The sequence below is a fragment of the Lissotriton vulgaris genome, unplaced genomic scaffold (assembly GCF_964263255.1).
Source record: "Lissotriton vulgaris unplaced genomic scaffold, aLisVul1.2 SCAFFOLD_6507, whole genome shotgun sequence".
Lineage (NCBI taxonomy): Eukaryota > Metazoa > Chordata > Amphibia > Caudata > Salamandridae > Lissotriton > Lissotriton vulgaris.
This window is the reverse complement of record NW_028247028.1, coordinates 1-7,500: the sequence shown is the minus strand read 5'-3', so window position 1 is coordinate 7,500 and position 7,500 is coordinate 1. Positions and strand designations below refer to the sequence as shown.

The window sequence follows — 7,500 nt, the reverse complement described above, 5'->3', positions numbered from 1 at the left end:
GGCAAGCCCGGGTCCTGCCTTCCCCGGATTCAGAACCGCCGGACCTATCGGAGGTCGGACTGTAGAAAAAAACTCGGAGAAAAGGAACCATCGGGAAGGGGCTGAGAGGCAGGTGCGTTCCCGGGCCCCTGGGGGCCCCGGCAGGCGGGCCCGGGTGCTGCCTGGCCCCGTCTCAGCATGGCCAGACCTCGCGGAGGCCTGCCTGAGCAAACTCGGAGGAAAAGGCCCATCGGCAAGGGGGCTGAGCGGCAGGTACGTACCCAGGCCCCTGGGGGCCCCGGCGGGCATGCCCGGGACCTGCCTTCCCCTGATTCAGAATCGCAAGACCACACGGAGGTCTGTCTGACCCTCTCCCTACTAATCCGGAGGAAAATTACCCCCCTTTCTTGTAATCCGTGCACTTGAGGTGACAGAGGGGACCTAAGGCGCAAAAGTGCCCGACCTCCTGGAGCCCTCGCTGGGATCCGGGAGGCAAATGGCACCTCATCGGGACTTCCAGGGAAGTTCGGCCATCTGGTCGCCCCCATAGGAAAGCATTGCCGGAGACCAGATGGCCGAGGCGATCCTGGAGACCAGATGGCCGAGGCGATCCTGGAGACCAGATGGCCGAGGGGATCCTGGAGACCAGATGGCCGAGGGGATCCCAGAGACCAGATGGCCGAGGGGATCCCGGAGACCAGATGGCCGAGGGGATCCCAGAGACCAGATGGCCGGGCACGAAAGTCAAGCCAGCCTATGTCACTCTGTGCCCCAACGAAAAAGTGAGCTGGCGTCAGTGAAAGGGCGGGTTGGGGACCGGAGGCCCAGGGCCTAGCACCCGACCCGGGGCCCGGACGGGCCCCTGGACCCAGCCTGGGCTCTAATGCCCGGAGACGCAGGGGAAGCCTCCCCGGGCCCTCCGGACCCCGTCCCAGGCACCCTGCCACGCAGCAGGACCAAGGACAGAGCCCGGGATGGGGAGGCCGCCCTCCCCGGGCCCTCGGGGGCCCCGGCCGAAGCTCCTGAACTCAGTCCGGCAAGAGGAGGCTTCCCGGGCACAACGGAGCCCCGTCCCGGGGCTTTGGCAGTGTGGCATGTCGGTGGACGGCGCCCAGGGCCGTAGCACACAACCCAGGGCCCGGCCGGGCCCCTGGACCCAGCCGGGGCTCCCGGGCCCGGAGGCGCAGGGGAAGCCTCCCCGGGCCCTCCGGACCCCGTCCCGGGCACCCTGCCACGCAGCAGGACCAAGGACAGAGCCCGGGATGGGGAGGCCGCCCTCCCCGGGCCCTCAGGGGCCCCGGCCGAAGCTCCTGAACTCAGCCCGGCAAGGGGAGGCTTCCCGGGCACAACGGAGCCCCATCCCGGGGCTTTGGCAGTGTGGCATGTCGGTGGACGGCGCCCAGGGCCGTAGCACACGACCCGGGGCCCGGCCGGGCCCCTGGGCTCCCAAGCCTGGAGGCGCAGGGGAAGCCTCCCCGGGCCCTCCGGACCCCGTCCCGGGCACCCTGCCACGCAGCAGGACCAAGGACAGAGCCCGGTATGGGGAGGCCGCCCTCCCCGGGCCCTCGGGGGGCCCCGGCCGAAGCTCCTGAACTCAGCCCGGCAATGGGAGGCTTCCCGGGCACAACGGAGCCCCATCCCGGGGCTTTGGCAGTGTGGCATGTCGGTGGACGGCGCCCAGGGCCGTAGCACGCGTCCCGGGGCCCGGCCGGGCCCCTGGGCTCCCAAGCCCGGAGGCGCAGGGGAAGCCTTCCCGGGCCCTCCGGACCCCGTCCCGGGCACCCTGCCACGCAGCAGGACCAAGGACAGAGCCCGGGATGGGGAGGCCGCCCTCCCCGGGCCCTCAGGGGCCCCGGCCGGAGCTGCTGAACTCAGCCGATGGAGGGGAGGCTCCCCGGGCTCGAAGGAAACCACGTCCTGGTCCTTTGTCAGTGCGGCAGGCCGGGGGACCGGGCCCAGGGCCGGGGCACCCGACCCGGGGCCCGGCCGGGCCCCCGGACCCCATCCAGGGCTTCCTGCCACGCGGCAGACCCAGGGACGGATCCGGGGCTGGCCCGGCATCCTGGCATGTCCAGCTGACGGCTGAGGACCGCTAGGCCGAGGGGGGTCCCAGAATACCTTGTCCCTACCAATCCGGAGGAAAATTACCCCCATTTCTTGTAATCCGTGCACACGGGGTGACAGAGGGGACCCAGGGCGCAAAAGTGCCCGACCTCCTGGAGCCCTCGCTGGGACCTGGGAGGCGAGTGGCACCCCATCGGGACTTCCAGGGAAGTCCGGCCATCTGGTCACAGCATAGGAAAGCTTCGCGGGCGACCAGATGGCCGAGGCGAGAGGGGCGACCAGATGGCCAGGAGCGAAATGACGCCAATCTGTCTGCCCCGGGCCTGTAGGGCTCAGGAGCTGCGGGGCCCCTGGGCTCTGGGACTGCAGGGCTCGGGGACTGCAGGGCTCCACGGCTGCAGGGCTCCGGGGCTCCGGGGCTCCAGGGCTCCAGGGCTCCAGGGCTCCAGGGCTCCAGGGCTCCAGGGCTGCAGGGCTCCAGAGCAGCAGGGCTCTGGGGTTGCAGGGCCCGGGACCCATGGAGCCCGTCCCAGGACCCATGGAGCCCGTCCCAGGCTCTTCCCCACGCCGCGGGTCGGAGGAGGGAGCACGGAAGCCTGGGAGGTGTTGCCCCGGGCACATCCCATCTGGTCCCTAGGAAGGGGACCGCCAGCACAGGCAGGCGGGCCCGGGTGCTGCCTGGCCCTGTCTCAGCATGGCCAGACCTCGCGGAGGCCTGCCTGAGCAAACTCGGAGGAAAAGGCCCATCGGCGATGGGGCTGAGAGGCAGGTGCGTACCCGGGCCCCTGGGGGCCCCGGCGGGCGGGCCCGGGTCCTGCCTTCCCCGGATTCAGAACCACCGGACCTATCGGAGGTCGGAATGTAGGAAAAAAACTCGGAGAAAAGGAACCATCGGGAAGGGGCTGAGAGGCAGGTGCGTTCCCGGGCCCCTGGGGGCCCCGGCGGGCTGGCCCGGGTGCTGCCTGGCCCCGTCTCAGCATGGCCAGACCTCGCGGAGGCCTGCCTGAGCAAACTCGGAGGAAAAGGCCCATCGGCAAGGGGGCTGAGCGGCAGGTATGTACCCGGGCCCCTGGGGGCCCCAGCGGGCATGCCCGGGTCCTGCCTTCCCCTGATTCAGAATCGCAAGACCACACGGAGGTCTGACTGACCCTCTCCCTACTAATCCGGAGGAAAATTACCCCCCTTTCTTGTAATCCGTGCACTCGAGGTGACAGAGGGGACCCAAGGCGCAAAAGTACCCGACCTCCTGGAGCCCTTGCTGGGATCCGGGAGGCAAATGGCACCTCATCGGGACTTCCAGGGAAGTTTGGCCATCTGGTCTCCCCCATCGGAAAGCATTGCGTGCGACCAGATGCCCGAGCGGTACCGTGCGACCAGATGGCCGGGATCGAAAGTGCTTCACACCCCGAGCCTTCGTGGTGGGGCTCCTGCCTGCCTGCCTGCCTGCCTCCGTCCGCGGCGGACGGGAAAGACCATCCGCCATCCTAATTTACCCCAGGCTTAACGGGTCACCCTTAACATAGCCAGGACGATGGGGCCGATTATGATGGCGAACGGGAAAGACCGTCCGCGGAGGACGGGAAAGACCGTCCGCGGTGGCAACGGACAGGAAAGACCATCTGCAGGGCGGATGCGAAAGTGAAGGCCCGTCCCGGGCACTCGGCCATGCAGTGGAGAAGTGTGGCTCAATGGTTAGCGAGTCAGACCCTGATGCAGAGGTCTAGCCCGGGACCAGGGTTCGATTCCCCGCCTCGGCGGGTCTTGGGCTCAAAATCCCACGGAACTGATAATTTTCGCCTCGGTGCCTATCCCAATCATGGGGTCCCCCTCACCAGCCTGGGAGGGGTGTCCTGCCTTGCCCTGATTCAGAATCACCAGACCACACGGAGGTCTGACTGACCCTCTCCCTAGTAATCCGGAGGAAAATTACCCTCTTTTCTTGCAATCCGTGCACATGAGGTGACAGAGGGGACCCAAGGCGCGAAAGTACCCAACCTCCTGGAGCCCTCGCTGGGATCGGAGAGGCAAATGGCACCTCATCGGGACTTCCAGGGAACCCCGGCCACCTGGTCGCCCCATTGGAAAGCATTGCGTGAGACCAGATGGCTGGGCTCGAAAGTGCTTCCCACCCCGAGCCTTCGCGGTAGGGTTCCCGCCTGCCTGCCCACGCAAGGCAGGGCTCAGGGACACCGGCTGGGCCTCAGGCAAGGGGTGGACCACCAGAGCTCTCGGGCCTGGACGCCCGGGGGGGGTGGACTGCCTGGGACCCATTGGTCGCGTTGTAACAGTAGGTAGTTGTAATAGTATGCTTTGTAACATGGTACATCCGGTGCTGGGCTTTTCTGCCGCCGGCGCCGGGGATCGAACCGTGAGCTCCCCCCAGCGCAATGCGTTGTAACAGTAGTGCGTTGTAACAGGTGTATACCCATTGCAGAGTAAGAACAGAAAAATCACAGATGGCTTTCAAATATGGTCTCATTATAACAACTAAAGTGGTTTAATCAAAAGGGTTCAGGTATTCTTTAGCATGTGAGAGGAATTTGAATTCTTATGCAATCTCAAAATGAAGTTCTCACAACTTCCGTTTTCATTTTCTCTTATTTTTTTTTACACTCTGTCCTCTGAAGGATGTATAAATCTGGCTTTCCTTGCAAAACAAGAGTAGAGGAATATCCAGGATTTGATTTTTTTCACAAAAAGGGATTGGTCTGCATACTGTCTTAAGGAGGGAGCCCGGCTAACTCAGTCGGTAGAGCATGAGACTCTTAATCTCAGGGTCGTGGGTTCGAGCCCCACGTTGTGCGAAAACAAGTAATTTTTGCCTGAATATTGCATTGACTCTCATAATATGGAGATTAATCTTGCATTAGACCTGCAATAACTCCCAAAAATTGTCCAGGAATGGATTTCCTTCATAAAAAATGATTAGTCTGCATACCATCTTGAAGTGGGAGCCCGGCTAGCTCAGTCGGTAGAGCATGAGACTCTTAATCACAGGGTCGTGGGTTCGAGCCCCACGTTGGGCGAAAATGAGTAATTTTTGCTGGATTATTGCATTGACTCTCATAATCTGGTGAATATTCTTGCATTAGACATGCAATAACTATCAGAAATGGTATCTCCCTTGGTTTCTCATTGGTGGGAAATTTAACTTCAAGATTAGCTAGGGTATGAGTCTAGATGAACACAGCGCAATATCACTCATATTCGAGTAGTAAACAGGCCAACCTGAACTGTAAAACATCCCATAAGTGGAGGTAAGGCATAAGTTAGGAGTGAACTGAACACTGTTATGGGCAATTGGACTTCAAATAAAGTGTGGAACGCAGTAAGGTTACTTTTTTCATGTTATGCAGATTAAACACACAGGGGAATTAGCTCAAATAGTAAAGCGCTCGCTTAGCATGCGAGAGGTAGCGGGCTCGATGCCCGCATTCTCCATTATGAAATTTGCATACATTTTATTTTTAACTTGTCATTGCCAAGGTCATTGCAGAGTAAGAAGAGAAAAATCACAGATGGCTTTCAAATATGGTCTCATTATAACAACTAAAGTGGTATAATCAAAAGGGTTCAGGTATTCTTTAGCATGTGAGAGGAATTTGAATTCTTATGCAATCTCGAAATAAAGTTTTCACAACTTCCATTTTCATTTTCTCTTATTTTGTTTGACACTCTGTCCTCTGAAGGATGTATAAATCAGGCTTTCCTTGCAAAACAAGAGTAGAGGAATATCCAGGATTTGATTTTCTTCACAAAAAGGGATTGGTCTGCATACTGTCTTAAGGAGGGAGCCCGGCTAGCTCAGTCGGTAGAGCATGAGACTCTTAATCTCAGGGTCGTGGGTTCGAGCCCCACGTTGGGTGAAAACGAGTAATTTTTGCCTGAATATTGCATTGACTCTCATAATATGGAGATTAATCTTGCATTAGACCTGCAATAACTCCCAAAAATTGTCCAGGAATGGATTTCCTTCATAAAAAATGATTAGTCTGCATACCATCTTGAAGTGGGAGCCCGGCTAGCTCAGTCGGTAGAGCATGAGACTCTGAATCTCAGGGTCGTGGGTTCGAGCCCCACGTTGGGCGAAAATGAGTAATTTTTGCTGGACTCTCATAATCTGGTGATTATTCTTGCATTAGACATGCAATAACTATCAAAAATGGTATCTCCCTTGGTTTCTCATTGGTGGGAAATTGAACTTCAAGATTAGGTAGGGTATGAGTCTAGATGAACACACCACAATATCACTCATATTCGAGTAGTAAACAGGCCAACCTGAACTGTAAAACATCCCATAAGTGGAGGTAAGGCATAAGTTAGGAGTGAACTGAACACTGTTATGGGCAATTGGACTGCAAATAAAGTGTGGAAGGCAGTGAGGTTACTTTTTTCATGTTATGCAGATTAAACACACAGGGGAATTAGCTCAAATGGTAGAGTGCTCGCTTAGCATGCGAAAGGTAGCGGGATCGATGCCCGCATTCTCCATTATAAAATTTGCATACATTTTATTTTTAACTTGTCATTGCCCATGGTCATTGCAGAGTAAGAACAGAAAAATCACAGATGGCTTTCAAATATGGTCTCAATATAACAACTAAAGTGGTTTAATCAAAAGGGTTCAGGTATTCTTTAGCATGTGAGAGGAATTTGAATTCTTATGCAATCTCAAAATGAAGTTCTCACAACTTCCGTTTTCATTTTCTCTTATTTTTTTTGGCACTCTGTCCTCTGAAGGATGTATAAATCTGGCTTTCCTTGCAAAACAAGAGTAGAGGAATATCCAGGATTTGATTTTTTTCACAAAAAGGGATTGGTCTGCATACCTTCTTAAGGAGGGAGCCCGGCTAGCTCAGTCGGTAGAGCATGAGACTCTTAATCTCAGGGTCGTGGGTTCGAGCCCCACGTTGGGTGAAAACGAGTAATTTTTGCCTGAATATTGCATTGACTCTCATAATATGGAGATTAATCTTGCATTAGACCTGCAATAACTCCCAAAAATTGTCCAGGAATGGATTTCCTTCATAAAAAATGATTAGTCTGCATACCAGCTTTAAGTGGGAGCCCGGCTAGCTCAGTCGGTAGAGCATGAGACTCTTAATCTCAGGGTCGTGGGTTCGAGCCCCACGTTGGGTGAAAATGAGTAATTTTTGCTGGACTCTCATAATCTGGTGATTATTCTTGCATTAGACATGCAATAACTATCAAAAATGGTATCTGCCTTGGTTTCTCATTGGTGGGAAATTTAACTTCAAGATTAGGTAGGGTATGAGTCTAGATGAACACACCACAATATCACTCATATTCGAGTAGTAAACAGGCCAACCTGAACTGTAAAACATCCCATAAGTGGAGGTAAGGCATAAGTTAGGAGTGAACTGAACACTGTTATGGGCAATTGGACTTCAAATAAAGTGTGGAAGGCAGTGAGGTTACTTTTTTCATGTTATGCAG

At 56.5% G+C, this 7,500-nt stretch overlaps 1 non-coding gene across 1 annotated transcript; it reads left to right on the top strand.

The window, feature by feature from the left end:
- The first annotated feature begins 6,058 nt into the window (after nt 1-6,058).
- On the top strand, nt 6,059-6,131 carry TRNAQ-CUG (transfer RNA glutamine (anticodon CUG)). The gene has a single exon. It is a non-coding gene; the product is annotated as a tRNA-Gln (tRNA).
- The last annotated feature ends 1,369 nt before the right edge of the window (nt 6,132-7,500 follow it).